This window comes from Myodes glareolus, chromosome 1 (assembly GCF_982192425.1).
Source record: "Myodes glareolus chromosome 1, mMyoGla1.1, whole genome shotgun sequence".
NCBI lineage: Eukaryota > Metazoa > Chordata > Mammalia > Rodentia > Cricetidae > Myodes > Myodes glareolus.
Genome location: NC_142026.1, coordinates 5,270,517 through 5,292,799, shown reverse-complemented (window position 1 = coordinate 5,292,799; position 22,283 = coordinate 5,270,517). Strand labels below are relative to the sequence as shown.

General features: G+C 45.9%; 1 long non-coding RNA gene across 3 annotated transcripts in view; it reads left to right on the top strand.

Annotated features, from left to right (window-relative positions):
* Positions 1 to 22,210, top strand: part of LOC125416254 (uncharacterized) — a 57,155-nt gene extending 34,945 nt beyond the window's left edge. For 2 of the 3 annotated variants that reach the window (XR_015737303.1, XR_015737305.1), the window contains 2 exons: positions 18,080 to 18,136; positions 21,821 to 22,210. This is a non-coding gene — a long non-coding RNA (uncharacterized LOC125416254). The remainder of the gene's footprint in view (positions 1 to 18,079; positions 18,137 to 21,820) is intronic. The other variant, XR_015737304.1, reaches the window with a different exon arrangement.
* The last annotated feature ends 73 nt before the right edge of the window (positions 22,211 to 22,283 follow it).

The following is a 22,283-nucleotide window of genomic DNA, read 5'->3' as shown; positions in this document are numbered from 1 at the left end:
CTTGTGCATTACATTTATTATTAACCTCCTTGTAGGAATAAACTTCCTTGCCTTGAAATATGGACTGACTGAGAATGACACAGCACCTTGGATTTATGGCCCTGCACAGCATGCAGACATAATTTCTACTTGGCTGCTGTGTTGACGAGATTCAGTAAGGCATTAGACAAGTAAGTCTGTATTACTCATCTAAAATATGGAATGTCCCTGGACTCTCAGGCCCTCTGAGAAGATACCTGAGCAGCCTTGACCTCTCTCAGGGGAGGGCAATGTTTGAACACTTGGCTGTCTTGGTAAGGAGAGAACCAGTTTGCCTAAGTCTCTCTTAGGGTTTTTTTTTTTTTTTTTTTGAAGGGAGCCATGAAAAACTGAGGAGAGTCAGTGACTGGGGGTTTAGATGGGAACCCCCTCCGTTTGTATTGTCTGCCTCAGTTAACCTCTGTCTTGTTCTCTTTCATTCCCTCCGGAGTGGGGGAGGGGAAGGGAAGTGGGGAGTGGAATGAAGGGAAGGAATTCTCTTCAAGCATTTAACCACTTTGGTTCAGGTCTGTAAATGAAGGTTAGCCCTACAGAGCCCGAGTTAGCACAACAAATGCCCACTTGAGCCACTCATGAATTCTCCATTCTCTGCATGGGGCAGGGTCCCGAGTTTCTCTTGAAGCAACTTTACCGCAAAGCTCAGATCCTTTAGCTTTTTGGTCTCCTCCCGGTTGACTTGGCCCCACCATCACCCACTGACATTTGAAATGTCTCTGTTGGAAAAGAGAAGGAGAAAAGAGCACACAGAGGAGGGAAAATAGCCGGAGGTGTTGCATCCGGCTGGCAAGAGGAAAGAGTGTCTGGCCTCGCAGAGCCGAGGGTGTGGTGTGCTGGTTTGTGCCCTCTTCCTTTCTGTCTTGGCCTTTTCCTGTCCTCATAGGGCCACATTTGCTAGTGTGACGATAAGGATGACTTAAATTGTCTGAGTTTATCCAGGATGCTAGAGGGAGGGGCCTGGGAAATGAATGGACGGAGCCCACCCTCGCTGGCCACAGGGCAATGCTTTGATGGGTGACTTGGTGAGCAAGGGAAGCCACTGGAGGAAGTTGCTGGCTGAGACAGACAACAGACACATCCACACGGGAAGGATGACCTTGACCTGGCCTTCAGACCTCAGCTGGGGGAGGGGGGCTGCTGCTTGCCCTGTGGTCAGGGAGCGTGGGAGGTATGGGAACAAGCCTCTTCACAGGCCTTTCTGGGAAAGACTTCTCTGGGGAGTGTGTAACCCTGCATTGTCATGGCTGTAAATCTCCATCAGCACCAAACAGAGGTCTGGGATGTGAACCAGGAGTCTCCATTGCCAACTGATTCAGGTGATGTGGCTGCTGCGGTCTGAGTCCACACTTTGGACTGAAGCATTTAGCTCAAAAGCAGAAGTGCATACATGAGATTCAGGGGCACCAGGCATGGGCAGTGTTGTTTTGTTCTTTGGAGACAGCAAAAGTTAACATTTGGTTTTCCTTTCTTGATTTGACATCTAACCTTTATTAACTTAACTTAAGTTTAAGTTAAAAATATGAAACTTGTAATGCTAATGGGCAGTATGTGAAGTATTGATATACTTCATGTACTTATTATATAATGTTTAAATCAGGGTTTCCGCAATAGCCTCAAATATTTATTATTTATTTACAGTAAGACCATTCAAAAATCCTTTCTTCTAGCTTTTTGAAATATGTGGTACATTACAATCTGCAATTAACCTGCTTTACGACTAAACACCAGCATTCTTGCTTCTACCTGTGAGTTAACTCATTCAGCATCTGTGCACCTAATCCCTGCTTGCCCTTGCCTCTGGTAACCACCACTTTGTCTTTATAGTCACTCATGGTTAACACATTGGGTATTTTGTAACCTAGAGATAGATGTCTTGTTAGTCTGGAGTGGCGCATGTCAAGTGGCTCCTTGAGATGTTGTCCCTGGATTGGTTATGAAAGAGTCACGGTGGGAGTGTGTTGGGGATGTATAGTCTGAGGTTCCACCCAGTTCTGATAACTCAGGAAGGTGAGCATGGCCTATGCTTCCTACCTTGGATAAACTTACTTTACGTCATCCTTCTCCCCACCCCACCTCAGGTGACCTCTGATGTCAGGAGTCAAGGCAGAGAGTGATAGAGGGACTGAGCACTATTAACTTTCCGGGGGATTCTTGTGCTCAGTGAAGTAGACAAAACATTAGATCCTTAGGTCTCAATGTTCTTTCTTGACTCCTACCAGAGCAATAAGGACTACCAGGAAATAATTTTTATACATGAACACATGCACGCATGCACGCACACAGTCACTGGCACAGTCACGGAGCACATACTTCGGTAGAGAACTGAGAGCAGGAAGAAGCAAAACCAGAATAGAATTCACTCAGTAAGTTCAACGTGAATGTTCCCTATGCTTCTAGAAATGAAAGTGGAGCCTAATAGGAATTGTACTTTAATCCTTTTACAGTCTATGGTGCATTGAGAAACTCTTTAATGTGAATCTTATGTCATACTCATGTATTTTTCTCTTTAAAATCTACCGTTCATGAGTATTTTTCTTTTCACTTCAAATAAAATATAAAACACATACCGCTTCTCAATCCTTTCTCCCACAAACCGGGTGTGAGTGTTTTTAGACCGCATGTTCCCAGAACACGCCTTACACAGTGGCTAGCTGAGCCATGGGGGAGCAGCTCAACCTTCCCTTAACTTTTGTTTCTTTACATACTATGAGGCCACTAATGCCTGTCATAATCTCTCAGAGAGATAGTTCCAGCATTATAGGAGAATAAAATCATGAATTTCTTTGGATTAATAGTAGAATGATCAAAACCAAAAAAAAAAAAATATCCACTACTTCATTGTCATCTCCTCAGTACTTATCACAGAATTCCAAGCTACTGTCCCAGGCGGATTGTAACAGTTAGTCACTTTCAAGGTGAGGAGAGAGTGTCTTTCTAAACATTGTCTGTGCTTCTTTGGAGCTGTATCTTTTGTCGTTTCTTTTAGACGCTATGGTGGCTTGAAACTGGCTGCAAACAGGACAGGAGACAGAGGCAACCAGTAATTGTCATATAATTCTCTTGTATGCTCATTCATGTGGTTTCACTCATGACAAAGATACTAGGTATGGACTGCTATGTACTGTAGGTATGCCAGGACAACAGGAAAGGAAAATTACGGGCAAGTTAGGAGCCGACAGGCCCAGGCTTGAAAACCACCCCCCATGTTAGGAAAGCTTCAGCTAGCTTTTAGGACCATCTACTTGGCCACCCAGGTCCATTGATTAGGACCTCAGTTACATTGGCTACTGCCCTGTAACAGTGCCGCGTAAGTTAGTGTTCGGATGAGTGGAGACTATAGCACAGGTAAGTTGACATATCGAAGTGTCATTGTGGTCCACTTCTTGGTAATTTATTGCCCGTTTGAATCTCTTTAAAACATTCTTGGTCTCGGACTGAGTGGTAGTGTTGCATGCCTTTAATTCCAGCACTCAGGAGGAAGAGGCAGGCAGATCTCTGTGAGTTTGAGGCCAGCCTGGTCTACAGAGTGAGTTCCAGGACAGACTCCAAAGCTACACAGAGAGAGCCTGTCTCAGAAAAAGGAAAAGAAAAGAAAAAAATCACAAAACAAAACAAAACAAAACAGAGCCATACTTGGTCTCCAAGAAATAAGGCACAACACAACTGTCCAGAATCCAATGAGAGCAATTATGAATTTCTTCTCAATTTACTGCAATATTTTATAGTCTATCATATTTTTACCTTTTCCTATTTGTTTACTTTAATTTTCCTCAAATTTTGACCTAAGATCGTCCTAACATTTTTCTTGGTTTATCTCCATTATTTGTTTATTTATAATTCTTGTATTAGTTACTTTTCTTATCGTGGTAATATATACCTTCCATAAGCAACTTAGAAAAGATTTCTCTTAGTCCGTGCTTTAAGAGCCACAGTCTGCCACAGTGGACAAGGTCGCAGGGGTGTGTGGTAGAGGCTTCTTCACACTGTGGCTGTAGAACAGGACGCAAAAAAAGGCAGGCATGAACCAAATGACCGCAAGCTTCAGTAGCTGGACTCTCGAGGCCATCTCTGTCAGCTAGGCTCTCAATCTGGAAGGTTCTACAACCTTCCCAAACAGCACCACCACCTGGTGAGCAGGTGTTCACACTCAATGATCCTGTGGGAGGCATTTATACCTAAACCATAAGAACTCCCTGTTAGGAATTTTTCCTAATGTGAGCTCTCTGCCCACGCAAAAATCCAAATCAAGCCAAATCACAGCAAGCCAAATTAAAAAAATATCCAGGTTTAATGGAATTCCTGCACTCTCAGGTGGCCCCAAAGGGGAACCGGGAGACCACGAAGGCAACCACCGACCACCAGGGGCAGGGTGGGGAGAAAGGAAAGAGATCACAAGGGGACCTTCTGGAGAAGCAGTTTAGGTAGACTGGGGGAGCAGTCAAGATGTTGGCGGGCTGTCTTGACCCTCCTCCAGGGAGGGGTCAAGGCTTGGTGGGCACAGGGACGGGGCCTCCAAAGATGGAGGCCAGAGACTAAGACTTGGGACTTACACTCCCTTCTCTGAAGCATGTTTTGACTTCAGGAATATTTACCTAGATGTGGGATATGTCAAATACCAAGCACAGCACTAAACAAAGTTTATAGAATTCAAATAACCTTAACATCCACACGACATAGGTGTTCTGGTGTCGTTTTCAGTAGTAGGAAACCAACTTTACAGTGGACGATTTCCCAGGATCTCATGGCTTGTTCTCGGCAGGGCTTGGATTTGGGTTTAGACTTCATTTCAGCAACAGTGATTGGAGTCACACTAAGACATTTCGAAGGCTCCTGCTAGGCTTTTTCTCAAGAGTGATATCTAGCTTACTTGTTGTCAGTGCAGATTCCTGGGCCCAGCTCCAGCCTTAGGGACTCTGAATAGTTGGAGACAGACTCAGGAATCATTATTTTAAAAAACAGAGATGTATTTACTGTTATTTCATGTGAATGAGTATTTTACTTAGATATGTGTGTGCTGTGTATGTGTTTGGTGCTTATGGAGGCCAGTGGAAGGTGTCAGTTCTCTTGGACCTGGAGTTACAGACATTTGCGGGCTGCCATGAGAGGGCTGGACCGGAATCTGGATCCTCTCCAAAGAGTATTATGGGCTTTTGACAGCTGAACCATCTCTCAGCCCCCAGAACCAGAATTTTAATGCATTTCTTAGGTTACCGTTGCAGCTGGAGTGGATCTGAAGTAGGAATGAAAGAAAGATGAACTACCTTGTTGGGTTTCAGTTATCTGTGGTGCTAGCAACATCGTCAAAGGCTAAAAATCAGTTTCTACGTAGGCTGGTGCCAAAAAGCAGGGAGACACTTGGAGACATATGCATGACATGTAGGAAAGTTTATTTTCCCCACAGGAGAAATTTCCCCTTTTCTCTAGACACCGAGGGAATGCTCTCTGCCAGTGCCACATATTGAGTGCTCGGAGGACCCGTTGTATCACAGATGCCCCTGTCTAGTTACAGCCATGAAATAGTGCTAGTATGGCCCCCAGTGCTACAAATAGTGCAGAGTACAGTGTGACTTTTGGTAACCAGTCTATGCACCAGAGGTTTACAAGACCTTTCATTCTCTTGGTTTCGTTTGTAAAGGTAAAGATGGGAAAGGAACGACAGCCAGAGGGACCCTGGAAGGCTGACTGAGACAGGAAGGGAGGTGCCTAGCTCTCTCCCCAGCCAGCTCCATCATTATTCCAAAGTGATCTCTAATCAAAACCCAACATATGGTTTTTATTAATTTGGGGCAATTCCCCTGCCATCTGGTGTAATAAAAAGAATATCACAAAAGATTGATATCATAAAAGATCGTGACATTCTTTGTCAAGCTACCAAACATGAAGTGTAAAATCTAAGGTAATGAAATAAGTTGAGTTGCTTCTCTTGTGTTTATTTTTATTATTTTTATTGCCGCAGGTTCTGGGAGGGTGAGATGCGGAGCTGGCTTATGAACAGACTTGAAATCAATTTCACTTTCAGTGTGAAGCTAATATCAAGGGCCCGAACTTCTCAACTGTCTCAGCAGGCAGAGAGCAAAGCGCTCGCTCTCTTTAAGCCAAGTTACCTACAGCTAACTTTCTGTTTTCCAAGGACAAAAAAACCCCTCTGCACTCATGAATTTGTAGTAGTTGTTGTCCATTTGCTTATTTGTCTGTTTACTCCGAGCAGGGCCTTGCTGTCTATCCAGACTGGCCTCAGATCCTGGTCCTCCCGTCTCAGTTTCTGACTACTTAGGTTACAGGTGCGCACGATGGTGTCTGGTTGTGCGCTGATCCCCTCTTGTTCCCTCTAGTGTAGTATTTATTGTTTATGTTGCTTTCTCTTGAGCTAAATCTCAGGAGAGTGGAGCCTGGATATCTTCCCATGAATGTCCCACCAAGCAACAATCAACTTTTCCCTCAGGGGAGCTGCTCGCTCACTATGTCTGAACTCCTGATGCACAGCTTAGAAGGAATGGTGGTGGTATCACAGGGAGAGTGTAATTATTTGGCCACAAATAAGGCTGCACTTCTGGGTTCTAGAGCCATGCACGTGCAGACAAGCTCTCAGGCAGAAGTGCCTGAATGTTAAAGGGCCCCGCGTGACCCACATGAGTGGTTACATCCACATATGATTCAGCTAAGCCCTGGTGTGCATGCGTGAGCCCATCATCTGTGTATGAGATAGCCGCATCAACCCCCTGTGAGCATGCGCTAGGCAGGTTTTAAAAGCTGGACCTTCATCTTCCTCCCTCTCTCTGCACACTGACTTCCCAGGCCTGTGCAAGCCCCCTCTAATAAACTAAGCAGGTTTGTTGCATGTTTTGTGGTTCCTTCTCACTCACACCAGGTAATTTCAGAAAGACACCAGCCGCTACCTCTGGGAGCTGCTAGGCTGTTTAGAAGGAGGCCCAAAGGAGGAGGGGAGAGGTTGGAGACTTGCTGGATGGATAGCTTTTAAACATATGCTTTAAAAGCTAGCATATAGAGTATTTTTAAACTTATATGTGTTATAAGTTTATGTTATCCCTCTCCCATAGTGTTCCCCAAATAGAAACTGTATATTCCTCTCCCCCTTTCTGGGGATTGAACCTTGGGCCTCAAGAGCATGGGAGGCTAGCCCTTAAAAAGATATCCTTCACCTTCTTAAACATGCCCTTAGGCAGAAATTAACACCTCCGCCTAAATGAGGACACTGCAGCTTAAAAGGTTCAATTATTCATTCAGTTCACAAGGCAGGTGGTGGCAGAAGGAGGATTCCACCCCCTTTCCCTTCCCCAGTGCCTGCTGCAGGGGTTTTCCTCTGGGCATTGTCAGAGAAGAGATCTTTCTGTTCCATTTCTTTGCTTCCAGCTTTTGGTGCAGCTGAATTTCATGGACAGAGAGGTACTCTGACCAGAGGATCTGAGTCTGGGTTCCCAACACCTACATAAGAAGCCAGGTGGGCAGGGCGGTGGTGACGCACGCCTTTAATCCCAGGCAGAGGCAGGCAGATCTGTGAGAGTTTGAGGCCAGCCTGGTCTACAAGAGCTATCCAGGACAGACTCCAAAGCTACAGAGAAACCCTATCTGGAGGCAGGGGGAGAAGAGAAGCCAGGTGGATATGGGGGAGTGTGGGAATTGCTACCTCGAGTTATATTTCCCTGCCCCCATTTGAGGTGCTTATCTGCAGAGAATCATAACTTCCCTCTGCTCCTGGAGTTGGATGAGGAAGTTTGAGTGCACGTGATTATTCCTTGATCCCTGCTGGGGTCAGGTGACAGTCCCTACTGGGGACAGGTGACAGTCCCTTCGCAGCCCTCTCCCCATTTGGTGCCATGGTATAAAAGCTAGCCCCAGCAAAACAATAAAAAAGCTGCTGTTTCACCTCAACCTCGTGCTCTGTGGATTTCGTTCAACCTGGACACCCTCCACCGAGACTCGTGGTTCCAGACCGTGCTGGCGCGGTAGGGGAGCACAGCATTGGGGAGGGGGGGCGGGATGATTCCTGATGCTTGGCCAGTCGTTCTTCCCTGATTGGTGACTTGTAGGCCAATGAGAGAGCCTGTCTTAAAGCAGGTAGATGACATTCCTGAAGACAGTACCCAGTGCTGCTTTCTGGTCTCCATGCACACACATACAACACACACATGCACATGCACACATACTAAAATATAACAAGTCTCCTTTTCTGTCATTCTTAATTTCTAACCTTTATGCTGAGGACAGAGAAATTTCCTCATCACCTCAAAACTGTAAAAGCAGAGAAGCATCTTGAGGCGAGTTCCTGGAATGCCCCGGAGAGTGATAGGTGGTGCAAGAAGGAACGTTTATACTGGAAGGACATTCCTAAGATTAAAGAGCAAGAGAACTGTTTAGAGAGAAACAGACACCAGAGATAGAGTTTGGCAGACAGAGGTGTCTCCGTAACGGGGCTAACAGTTTAGAGGAGAGCGCCATCAATTGCAAAAGAGGTTTACTTTTCATCTAATGAATTTTAATGGCCGCTTTTGCCATTACCTCCAGGAATTTATAAGAAACAGAAAAAAACCTGCCTGGGAACTTCCTTTATAGTCACACAAGCAAAGTCCCTGGTATTATCTCAGCTCCATTTCGAAAACGCATTCTTTTCTTCACAAAACATTTGAATACAGCACCAGAAATATTCATCCCCCTGCTTGTAATCACTGTGACCTGAATACAAATTCTCTTTGAGGAGTCTTATTTTCTTTTGCATATCTTATTTTGTTATTCAAATGATGAAGCAGATTTTGCATGGAGTTACACCTTTTCAGAGGTAGATTTGGTTCTGGAAAATTGGTGCGGCATCTCCATTTCTCGTATCTTTACATAGCTGGTTTCTTGTCAGCAGACATAGCTGTGTTTGACAAACCAGCTCCGTAATCTATATCGCTGCAGGTCACAGCGTCCGTAGCTTCCCAAATCTCTAATTAGAAGGATGCTTGCCCTAAGAAGCATGTTAATGATGGACAGCCATTTCTCTTGAGATCTGGAATATTTCTGTTATCAAATTTTGATTCAAAATACAGGCAGATCCTTGTCACCTCAAAGTCAACTTTGTCCTCAATTTAACCTTCAGACTGAAACCTGACTGGCTTGCTCATTAGCCTTGAGAGAGGCAGCAACTGGGCCACACAATGTCCACAGTGACCCCAACTTACTGCAGAGGTTGAGTGGGAGAGAGAATCACAAGGAGCTTTCTTTTTCCTCTCTTTTTAAACGGAGTTTCTGACATTAGACGGTGGCATTTTGTACTCATTATCAAATACCAGCATCACTGGGCTGCAAGTTGGGTGCTTTCAGAGAGGCCACTGTGAACACCTGCGCAGACATTCGCCCAGTTTAACCCCCGCCCTCCCAGCTCCAGCCAGCTTTCCACTGTGGTCTGCATCCCTGCAGCCTAGCAACGCTCTTGTCTCCTACAGCACTGGGTTGGACTGGCCCTGTCTCCTTCTCTCCCATATCAGGCCCTGTTTCCAGTCTGATTGTGGTCCCTCTGGGATGAGGTGAATGGGATGTCCGAAGAGCCTGCACTTGGCCTTAAAACAAGATGAACTACAGCACTGTACCCCAAATCCTTGTCTCCTTATGCTAAGCTATGGTCATAGCTTCCAAAAAGCTGTTAAATTTCTGGATCATGTCTGATTGGTTTCAGGTTTCTTTCTATTGTAACCATAACATAATAGCACAAACTTAAAGGCTTAAATTATTGAAATATCCCACCACAGTTTAGGTCAGAAGTCCAGCGTGGCTCTGAGAGGTTCAGGCACGACTTGCCCTTTTCCTTGGGCCCTAGCGGAGAGTTAGTTCCTCCTCTTACTCAGGGGTTAGCAGAACGCAGCTCCAGCAGCAGAGGCACTGCACACTCCAGTTTTTTTTTTCTGATTGCCTACTCCTGAGACCTCTTTGATCCAACACTCAGCTCCGAACCAGCAGCAGAACATTGGGAGAGTCTCTTGCTACAACCTTGCTAAGTGACTGCGGTTAATTCTCCCTCATTGGAGTTGGGGGGTGATGGGAAAGGGCTGTGTGTGTTCTCCTGGATTTCAGGACCCCTGTGATTGGAATGGGCTCACATGGTTAATCCAAACTCAATTCTCTATCTTGAGGTCAATAAACTTCGCCATAGCTACAGGGTCTCCTCTGCCAGGTAACAACGACACATTCCCAGGTTCCTAGGATGTGGGTATCTTTGTGATCATGCTATCTGCCTGCCACATTATTCATTTAACTGATCTGCTTCTGGAAATGGTTAAACATTAAACCCAGGTATTTGCAGAGAACCACTGGAGTCTTGATGTTCTTAACTGAATGCCATTATTTTCCTTTCTCTGCATTATCGCATCACGTCCTCTTGATGTAATATCCACATGTCAGCCAAGAATGAAATCAACTGCAAATATTGGTACCAACCAAATAAAAATGAGCCATCTAACATTTAAATGGTGCCACCAGGACCCCAGGTTCCTTTCTCCAGTGCAGCAGTATGAAAATGATTTTATGGCTAAGGGTGATTATCACATGAGGCTCTGTATTAAAGGATTGCAGCATTAGGAAGGTCGAGAAGCACTGCTCTAGTAGCTAATAGCATGGACCCTGAAAGCATTTAAGTTTCAGTTTTTGGATTGCAGGCATGAATGAGTATACTACTGTATTTAGCCAATATGGCAAATACATTTCCTGTGTCCATAACTGTACCTGTTGCATATCACATGTTTAGTATTTGCTCTTTACTTATATTTATTTTTATGCATGTTTGTGTGTGTGTGTGCAAGTGTGTGGGTTTACATGGACATGTATAGATTTGTTGGTGGAGAGTCTTTCTCCATCGCTGTCTTTCCTTGTGCTGGGATCTGTGCTGTGCGCTGCCGTGTGCAGCCCTTTGCGTAGGTGCTGGCAGCAGAGTGCAGACCGTTATGCTCCTGTCTCAGGCGCTCGACTCACAGAGCTGCCTGCTCAGCTGATGCTGACTGCTTTCAGTGTTCTTTTTGCTTCATCATGCTTAGTGTGCTGGGCTTGGTCTGGTATTTTGTTACCTGTGCACACAAGGTAGCAAGGTAATTGTACTTGTAGTTATCCTGTGGAGACTGCAGGTGGGAAAGGACCCAGAGAAGGAAGAAGCAAGTGTGCTATCTGCATCAGGAATCCAGACACTGCCCAGAAACCCTCAGTCTCTGCTGCGTGATTTCGTGTTGTCTGCACAAGCAAGGGTTTGGGAGGGTAGACATGCTTTGTACCCAGTTTCTTCATGATTCTCCCCAGCACCCACTAAAAACCTAGGACTCCTTTTTCTGTAAAGGAGAACAAGCAACCACACCCAGCCCCACCCCTGACCTGGAGAAGACACCAGCAGGTTCTGCAAATCACTCACCGGAAGTTCAACCTGGAAGAGACTTTGCTGCACCCTAGGCAAAGACTTTGGCTGAGGGACTTGGGCAAGGTACATACAATCGGGGGATTCTCTGAATATTAGCTACTGTTTGGTTTGTAATGTTTGTCCCAAAGGTGGTTATTATTATTATTATTATTATTATTATTTTGGTTGTTTGAGACAGGGTTTCACTGTAGTTATTTTTTAAAGACCTAACTGCAGGCATTTGTAAATGTAACTGTTAAGCTGAGAGCATAGCTCCCAGCCCCTCGCATCCATCCCGGCCCCCAGGCCTGAGAGTTGTATTTTTCTGGACTCCAAATCCCAGCTTGGACCACTCCCACAGGGTATTTAAGTGAACTCCCCAAAGAGGAACACTGATCTCTATTGCGGCCTCCCTCCTGGTTCTCCCTTGAGGCCACCCAAGAGAGCAGGAATCCCATTAAACCTGGATATTTCTTAATTTGGTTTGTTTTGATTTGGCTTGATTGGGATTTTGCGTCAGCAGAGAACTCGCGTTAGGAAAAATTCCTAACAGTAACCTCATTTAGAAATTGGGTCTTTGCCAATATAATTCAGTTAAAATGAAGTTGTATTGGGGTTGTGGGGACAGAGGTTTAACCAGCGTCTCTGACAGCCTTAGCTAGGTTTGATCTCACTATATAGCGAAGTTGATCTTGAATTCCCGATCTCCCTTCTTCTCCCTTCCAAGACCCCTGCTTACAGGTGTGCTAAGCCTAACAGCTTTATAAAAAGGGAATTTTTGAGCACAGTGGCAGAGTGTCACTTGGTGGTAGAGACAGGGATCAGAATAGAGTGTTTTAAAACCAAGAAATGTCAAGGATCATCAAACGTAAAAGAGACACGTGGACTAGATTCCCCAATAAGGGAGTCATGACTATTGACACTCATCTTCTACTATCTGTGGGTGTGGGCCAGTATGTTGTTTAAGTTTTAGGCTACCTAGCATTTGATATTTTGTATGGTAACCCTTGATAATTTTGATGCCAGTTAGTTGGGTGACTTTAGGCAAATCATGTCATGTGGCGGGGAGGCAGGGAAGGTGTCTTACTTTTTAGCATTCTGAGTTTCAATTCATACAGGTCACAAGAACCTTTTTATGGGATATTTTTGATGAAAAAGAAGTGGAATATAGAATGACACAAGTCAGTACTATTTTATGAACCTGATTTTTAATGCATAAATGTACATATGTAATAGGTTGAGATGTAACTTGTATGTCTTAGTCTGGGCCAAGGTCAAAATCTACTTGAAAGACACTGGAAGGGCTGAACTTTGAGGTCTGTTCTGATGCTAATGCAATTCTCATGCTTTGGGAAAGGACCACGGGAGCCATCACTTTTGCTGCCCTTCCTCTTTGCCTACAGTCTGGTGGTGCGGGAGAATTATCTGTATTCTGTCAATCATATTTTAATAAAACGCTGATTGGCCAGGCAGGCAGTATAGGCGGGAAAGCCAGACAGGAAGTAGGGATGGAGCAAAGAGACTAGGAGTATTCTGGAAGCAGAAACTTCCTCAGCCATTCCTGTGCAGACCACTGAAGAGGCAGCATGTAACCTGCCCTGCTGAGAAAGGTACGGAGCCATGTGCTAACATAGATAAGGATAATGGGGTAACATAAGTTATAAGAGTTAACAAGAAGCCTGACCTAATGGGCCAATCAGTTTATAATCTTATGGAGTCCTGTGGTTGATTTTTCTCTTTGGGATTTGCTGACTGTGGGGTACCGGGCGGAACTGAAACCCCAACAAGCCGGCCCCCTCGTGTTACAGTCTGGGTTGTCTTTGGTGCTTCCAGGAGAACCATCAGCCCCCTGGTGCTGGGGAGCCAGAGCCAAGGACCCATGGGCAGGTGGAAGCTGGAACTAAGTCAGCCCTCCTTGTGGAGCAAACCCCCTAGAACATAACCATGTCAGACTGAGAACATCCTGACCCTGTTTCACAAACCGGCCCCGCCCCGCCCCGCCCCACCTCCACTGTACTTGCAACTCTAGCATTCAGGTGCACAACAGGCATCTCTCAGAAGTGGCTCTACCTGCCAGAAGCCCCAGAGACTTGCAGACATCGCACTGTAATTATTCCTGTGTCAGTTTGTATGGCCATTCACTTATATTTATCTGTATGTTTTATTTTTAGTTAAGATTCACTGCAGTATCTGGGAAAAAATTCAAGATCATTTTGTTCTAAGGAAATGATAATACGATTAGCACAGAAAGCAAAGCTGAGACAGTGGAACACAGGGAGGAGGTGCAGTCTGGATGCTGACTGGCTCAGGCTATAGACATCTTCTGACAATGCACTGGGCTACCCAGGATCATCACTTTCAGTCACTATGCACACACAGGCCTCTCTTGACAATACATCTGACAACCTGGGAAAACGCGTGTTTCAAAGTGCATGGACATTCCTTCCCCCGTGACAAACCATCAAAATTCTCTTTCCTAGGCAGTTTTTATTCAAACATATTCCTAGTTAGAACCAGGTAGGAGAACAAGGAGGCTGATCTGTGCTGAACTGGGCTGGGGTATGTGCACAATGAAGTTATTTGTATCTCCCAGAGAACTTTTAGAGAGAATCTATTGTTACTATCCTACGCCTCTGCATACTTAGGCATGTGTATGCTGGGGAAGGACACAGGTTGATATGTAGGGAGAAAAGGCTTAATTCAAGTCTGTGAACAACAACAACAAAAGAGTACTGTGCTGTGTATGCCCTGTGGCAACCGAGGTCCCCTTCTCTTGAACTCCATCAAAGTAAGCCCCAGCAATAATCAGGGCCCTTGAGTACCTTAACTTGTGTGGTTTTCCTGGTCTGTCTGTTGTTGTGTCCGTGTTCCCCCTCCCCCCCTCCCCACCCTTTGCTTTGCTTTTGAAGCAAATTTCCTTTCTACTTTTCATCTCTGCAAGCCTTTACTTCAATTCCTTGAAGAGGCCAAAACTAGAAACAGTAGACAGAGGCTGAGACCACCTGTAACAAAGTAACGAAAAGATGGAGACCATACAAGTCAGAGGTCCGCTCACTAATGGAGAATATGCCAGCTGCTGTTTGCATAGCTGGGTGTTGAAGACACGTGACTGAGTCCTAGTTGGTGGTAGGGCCAGATTACCTGGGTTGACCAATGCTCGTCATGCTGTCGCAAGTAGACTATCGAGAGGAAATTGTGTTCTCCTGGCAGCTGCATGCTATCGGCACTGTCATTCAGATTCTTTGTGAAAACCAAGGCTGGGGATGCTAAGTAACATGGAGTCCTCCTTGGCTGCAGTTCTAAAGGCTTCCTGTGGTCTTCACTGGACCCTTAATGTTACCACGATTGTCAGCACTTTACAGATAGGTAGTAGTTAGCAGAGGTTGGCAGATGGTCAGGCACTGGCTGGGTCACCCAGCTTTTCTGTGCCAGAGTTCCTTGCAGACCCATTCAGCAGAGTGCCCTGATTGGCTCTTCCTCAACTGCAATGAGAAAAAGCGGAGGCTCTCTGCTAGCGATTCCTGCTCCATCTTGGCCCAAACTGGTCATGCTTCTCTGCCCGGTTGCACGGAATTCCCTGGAGTGACAAAGAGGGAAGCACTTGGTAAAAGTGCAGGCACTGAGCCTTGCTGTCATCTATATTGAATGCTGTCCCTTCTCAGCCTCCCCTGCACAGGCCCAGGCTGTGTGTTGCGAGAGGAGGTAAGATAGCAGCACCAGCGGAGTTCCCACGCTCATAACATTGCTTTGCCCACTTGAGACCCTCACATGACTGCACCGACGGGCGTGTAAACGCCCTCTGATCTAACGGTTCCCTTTACTGGGGGCAGGAGGTCCTCCATCCTTTCACTTGGTTTCTCAAAAACACAGTTCAGAGAGAAGGTGCCTTTGAGAGCAGGTTCCAAAGCCGGGCGTCTGCGTCTCTCTAAGGCTTCCCCTTTAAAGCCTGAATGGGCAACAGAGAAAGAGAAATCCACCATGAAGAGGTATAGCCTCAGGCCAAACACTGCCATACTGAGAAGGTCAAGATGGGGTCAGAAAACGGATATTGAGAGGCCACTTGATGAGGGAGGCTGGGCCTGTGCTTAGCCTTCTTCCCCTGGACCCCCCCCCCCCCACACACACACCTGGAAGGTCAAGGGAGGCAAGACTGTGGGCGGGCCCAAAGCAAAGTCGCTGTGCTTGCCACCACCCAGAATGCTGCATATCAAAGGGACATTGACTGTGGGGCAGTGGAGCTCCTGGGAGCCTGGAAGCTGGGGAGGCTTTAATGCTGAGTACAAGCTGCTTTAATAAAGCAGAGGGCTGGTCTGAGCAGCTCTCTCCATAAATCAAAGGGCGACGCCACAGCTCCCACTGAAGATCAGCAAGGCTGTGCATTGTGACTGGGACGGCCCTTAAATCTAATCCACAACTCTTTGAGCAAAAATACCACTGTGATTGCAGGGACAGAGGTGGCTGCCTGCTGGAAAATATCCCAGGGAGTGAGCATTTCCCAGGTGATAAGAATGCTGAATGGGTCTGAGCTGGGAAGCCTTGGAAAACAATTAGCTATGGAAGCAGATAACCTGTTGAAATTATGGCCTTGCACTTTATGACTCTTAATAAATTTCCTGGCAGCCTCTTTGCAGCACAGGACCCTGGTCTGCTTATACCTTTAATCGCTGGAGGGATTAAGTCATCAACGTTTCATCTACCTGTCTGACTTCAGCCAGAAGTGCAAGTTACTTGCCTGGATACCGTTCAAAATGCTGTCTATGTAGATTATAATTTTAATATATAGGGGAGCTAGCATAAGGCTGACTGTGCCCAAAACCGAAATGTCAAAATCTGCATTTGCAGCTTCGGAATTACGTTGTACACACTTTAAGTGGTAATCCTCATGGAAGATGTGAATAATTAAAAGAAAGGACATTGGGATTTACCTTTAATCCCCACTGTCTTTCCGTCACTGTAGAGAGAATACAGGGTGTATGCCAGGTGGTGGTGGTGCTCACCTTCAATCCCAGCACTCAGGAGGCAGAGGTAGGTGGATCTCTGTGAGTTTGAGACTAGCCTGGTCTACAGAGCGAGTTCCAGGACAGCTAGAACTGTTTCTCAGAGAAACCCTGTCTCAAAAAACAAGACAAAACAACACAACAACAACAACAAAAAAGAGAATATAGGGTATAGGTCACAGTTGGGCTTGAAAGTCATGCGACCCTGCAATAGCATGTTTCATTCACTGACTCCCACAGCCTCAGTCTTCTCATCTGTAGAAAGGGGTTGTGTCCATCTGCTGAACATGGAAACTATCAATCATCAGCTTTGCACACTGACTGAGCTGGCTCCCTTTTCTTTCTAGGACAAACTGACTTTGACATTTTTCCAGCTTTATGTGCATGGTGCTTTTACAAGGCTGTTATTTTTTAAGCATTCATTTTGTGTGAGGGATTCCTTTAAGAAACTCAGTAGCTTGTTTTTGTTGGATCTGAAATCCTAAAGGCAAGTTGCCTTCATTTATGGCTCTGATTTATACATCGTAAATCTGAGGATCTGATGGGTAAATTAGGAAAAAGCATTCAGGCTCTCCTCTGGCTCTGATTCAGTACTGGAAGCTATTGACTACTACCAACAGCTATAAACCTCCTCCCGCCTCTTGCTCCTCTTGCTCACATCTATTTGGGAGCTTCCTGGCCCCACCTAGACACTCCCATTCTGTTGTTTATCTGGAAAGACAATGTCCCCTTTGTCAGCCCTGTTTCTATTCTTCCTGTTCTTTAGGGTGATTCAGACACTGTATCTTCATAGAAACTCCCTGACTCTATGGTCAAAGTTGGATTCCCTTCAAGGGCCTTCTGGGCCCTGTCGTTCCCTCAACCTGTTGGTCTACCATTGTCATTTTACTGTTGTATTTCTTATGAGACGGAGTAGGCAGAAGGGCTCAGAAATGAAGCAAGGGTTGACAGGGTTCAGTTAACAGTAAGGATGTCACAAACATTAGCTCTTATTCAGTAAACTTGAGTCTTTAGGCTTGTAGGGAGGGTTGTTCTGAAGTAGCCAAAGGTTCAAGTTCAACGGGAGATATTTAAAATGGTGCGATGGTGAATCCTCATGTCAGCTCTTCAGGATTTGGAGTCCTGGAGAACACACCACTGGGGATGTCTAGAGGGCATTTTCAGAGACGTTTGCTGGAGCAGGGAAGACCCACTTTGCACCTATGGAGAGCATCGTCCCGTGATCTTGAATAAAATGGGAAAAGCAGGAAAACAACCAGGAGCCAGCATCAATTTCTCTCTGCCTGCCTGCCTCATAGTCTCACCACCTCCTCTGCCACGACAGACTCTGTCCCCTTAGAAGGAGAAAAACCACCATCAAAACGAGCAAAGCAAAATCCTCCTTCCTTTAGGTGCTTTTGCCGCAGCAGCAAGAGTAGCCAACAGGATAGTCTTGGAGATGGCAACAGCAGAAGCGTTTTCACCATGACCTGTGTGACCTCTGAGAGTCCAGTGAGGAGGGAAGCACACGTGGGAAGCATGGGTGGCCCATGTTTCAGAGGATCTTTTAATAAGTGTGGTGGCATGCCCACTCAAGCTGCAGAGAGAGCGCCTAGCACAGCGCTCATAACATAGGAGGCTCTCAGAAAGAGAAGGGATGGAGCGGACTCAGCTTTCCCATCTTCCTTTGCAGCCCCAGGTTATGAGTTGCTGACTTCTGGATGCCTCGGTTTCCTCGTGAGTAAAATAAGTAAGAACCTGATATACTTTGACTACATGAGAAGCCAAATTACTGTGATCATAAAATATTCAGCATGAGATGTAAACAATAATTAGTCAGAAAAAGTATGACCACCATAAGAATAATTTCAGTTGCTAAGACAAAGTAACCGATGGTTTCTTTGGACGTGTCCAAACAGTTTCCATGAAGCCTTTGTTTTAGTAACATTGTATGCAGTACTGGCTTCTGTGTGGAAGGTTGGGGAGTTGTTCCATCCCACCATCCAGGACTGTTGAAAGGAATGAGCAATGTGTGTGACTGCAAAGATCTTGCTAAAATCCAGGAATTATACAATAATAATGGTAATCATGTGTGACTAACAGTCTTTCCATCTCAGTCTCTCGTAAGCAATACACTTCCTCTACGTAAGTCTCCTTTACCCCCTAAATAATGCGCCACCGCTTGCATTCACATCTCCTGGCCTGCTTTTCCGTGTTTTAAATTAGGCTCCGGCATGCCCATGTGAGCTAACACCCTGCCCTTAAAGAATACTGCCAGGCGACCTTTAACAACAGAGCTTGGAGATTTATGGGCTGGGCTTCGAGGAGGAATGTCAGCTTCCTAGAAATTCAGGGAAAGGGCCTCACACCTCATTTCTTCATTCAAATGAATTCAACAAATATTTCTAGAGCGTAAAGCCAGAGCCAGGCAATGTGTTGTTACAAATACGGTACACCTTAGATGGCCACACAGACTTGGAAACTAATCACTGTAATACGGGTCATAAAAGTTTTATTGAGGATCTGCACAAGGTATCTCAGTAACATACAGTGTGGAATTACCCACTCTGTGTTGGGAGGAAAGGCTTGGACCACGTCTTGTTCTGTTCAAAGGCAGATAACTGAGCTCCTTGTACCTCTGTGTACCGCTTCCAGGAATAAGGTCACAGTAACAGATCTAGCCCTATGGGGGCTGCTATTCTTGGGATAACCAGAAAGTCAGAACTCCAGTGTGCAGGAATGAATCACATTCCCTCAGGTGGGACCCAGGCTAACCCCAAGATTACCCTCCATTGTCATGGTTCCCCATGCAGCTGCGCTCTCTGTGCTCCTGCAGCACAGCACAATGGCTCCGTGACCAGGTTTGGAGCAGAAGTATGGCTAGCCTTCTTGTCTCTCTTTCCGCTGTGTAGTCTGCCTTGTCAAAGCTAGGCCCTGTGTAGAAGCCAGGTTGTGAGGCAATGTGTTCTCCAGAACCAGGTCATCTAGCTGGTAGGACTCTGATTTCCAAGGCGAGATGTAGGTCAGGTAAGCATTCTCTCAGCTGTAACGTCAAGACTTTTAGAGTCAGAGCTGCCTGCCCTGGGACGTCAGGGCCTAGGAAGAGTCCATTCTAGGGCGTTTAAGCAGAGGAAGCTATGCTTCTGTTGTCACAGCCATGGCACAGTAGGGCCAGACTAGATTTAAGACATCACAATAACAGCAGCACGGTTGGAAAATGAGCAACAGTGAGAGATAGGAAGGAAAGATGGAGCTGATGTGGAAAAGCTCGGGACTCACAGTATAAGCTTGCAAGTGGTCCAGAGAGTTTGTGTGCGCACACCTGTGTATACAAGCAGGAAGGGATTGTGCTTTTGGTGGTGATGATGATTTGGTTTTTTGAGACAGGGCTTCTCTGTACAGCTTTGGAGCCTGTCCTGGAACTGGCTTTTGTAGACCAGGCTGGCCTCCAACTCACGGAGATCCTCCTGCCTCTGCCTCCCAATGGCTGGGATTAAAAGCATGTGCCACCACTGCCTTTTTAAAAAGATTTACTCTCTCTCTCTCTCTCTCTCTCTCTCTCTCTCTCTCTCTCTCTCTGTGTGTGTGTGTGTGTGTGTGTGTGTGTGTGTGTGTGTGCATACATGCTCATGTACTTGTCACAGTAGACTTGCGGAAGTTTGATGGCAACATTGGGAGTCATTTTCTAAGCCCCCTGTGGATTCCAGGGATTGAGCTCAGGTAATCAGGCTTGCTTGGCGAGTGCTTTTACCCACTGATAATAAAGCCTTGCCAGCCCTCTCTTGAGGGTTATTACCACAGCATTCTGATAAAGTCTGAATACCTTATTCTCCAGACTAGAGGACACTCAAGTACGCCGCTTCCATCTGTTACCTGTGGTTTAAATACTGCCAACTTCATCCGTCTTAAGCTGCCCACACCCATCCCTTAGAGCAGTGCCGGGAGTAGCTGCACACAGTGGGTTCCTCTGGGGTGATGAGCTGCACACAGTGGGTTCCTCTGGGGTGATGAGCTGCACACAGTGAGCTCCTCTGGGAGACATGGAGTTCATTTCACAGGAAATGCCAGAGAGAGGAGTATTTTGCCCAAGGTCACACAGTGAATTAGTAGCTAACACCTAATCAATGTTTTAAATCCATGTCTACCAATTTTCAATATTTTTTCTTTAAAAGACTTTGCTGCCTTAAGCTGGGTAGTATGGCCAGTTCTTTGTTTCAGAAAAATAAACCAAAACAAAAACAACAAAAACCCTGCCAAGAATAGAGTTAGAGGTGGGTGATAGCGTGTGAAAGAATTCTTAACCACTGAGGATGAGTGGGCATTCTGGGAAGCTGTATTTCCGAAAGCAGGTTGCAGGCCTTGGAGAGCAGAGGAGGGCTGCAGAGAGTAAGCGCAGAGATGGAGGAGGCGCTCTAGACGGCTATGGGAGAGACCGAGGAGAGAAAGCGACCAGGTTGAGCCTGGCTAGGCCACAGCACCAGGGAGTGTGGGCATGTCTGAGGACTGATGTACAGTGTCTACAGAGTGGATGCGGTGCATGGGTGTGGTTGGGTGACAAGTTCCAAATTTCTGCCCTGTAACTGTCAGTAGTACACAAACAGAATTGTGAGAACAGGCATATTGGGAGAAAGCTTGTGCACGCTGAGTTTAGAGGTCTTGTGGGGTCACTGGGTCATTACTGTCTTGATGTCCAGACAGAAAGAAGGGATGCTCAGAATAAGATGTGGGTTACAGCAGACAGCCTAGAGAGAGCTGGGAGATTAATGAGACCTTGCTGAACTTGCCAAGTAGATGAACTTGCTAGAAATATGGAAAGGGCTGAAAATAAGTGAGAGAGAGAGAGAGAGAGAGAGAGAGAGAGAGAGAGAGAGAGAGAGAGAGAGACAGTGATGTTGTTGAAGATGACCTTCTATTGATGAGGGGAGAGTGGTTCTAGAATGTGTTGAATGATGTAGATACCACGATGGGGGCCTTTGGTCTCCCTCCACAAAAGAAAACCTTCTCAGCTGCTGTGAGAACCAGCCAAAAATGGTCCCAGCTGCTAGGATTCTTTGGGGTGCCTCTGATGTGGGAGTCCCATCTGTATGCTATGATTAGCATAATAAAGAACTGCTTTGAGCCTATGGCAGGCTAGAACAGAACTAGGTGGGGAAAGCTAGGCTGAATGCTGGGAGAGAGAAAGCAGAGTCAAAGAGAAGCCCTGTAGTCGCACTGGAAAACTTTACCTGGTAAGCCACAGCCTTGTGGCAATACACAGATTAATGGAGATGGGTTAATTAATGGATATGAGTTAGCCAGAAATACGCTTAAGCTATTGGCCAAACAGTATTGTAAATAATGTGGTTTCTGTGTGATTATTTCAGGGCTGAGAAGCCAGGAACTAGCTAGCAGCCTTGTTACAACATGCCTGACCTTAGGTTTTTTCTCTTCCTAGGCATAGAGACCTGAGGGAGCTCTGAGTGTCCAGTGTTCTCCAGAGGTTCCTGTGGTCTTGGCTGGCACTAGCACTGTGAGCGCATCACAGCGCAGCCTCTCCCTGGCCACGCTCGTCTCGTCTCGTCTGCATGCAGCAGAAGCCCCTTTGCCCTTTGCTCTTCTTAGGCGTCGCTATGGAGCACTTAACTATGAGATCAGTGTTCTCAATGTGTGGGTCTCAACTTCTTTGACAAACCTCCAAAAATATTTACACAACTATTTCTAACTGTAGCAAAATTACAGTTATGAAGTGTCAATGGAAATAATTTTATGGCTGGCGTCACCACAACTTGAGGAACTCTATTAAAGGGTCGCAGCATTAGAAAGTTTGAGAACCACTGCATTAGATTTGCTGCTGCAGAGTGAACAGGCACAAGCCCACCTAATCATTCATCAGATTCCCCAAACAAATCAGATACTGA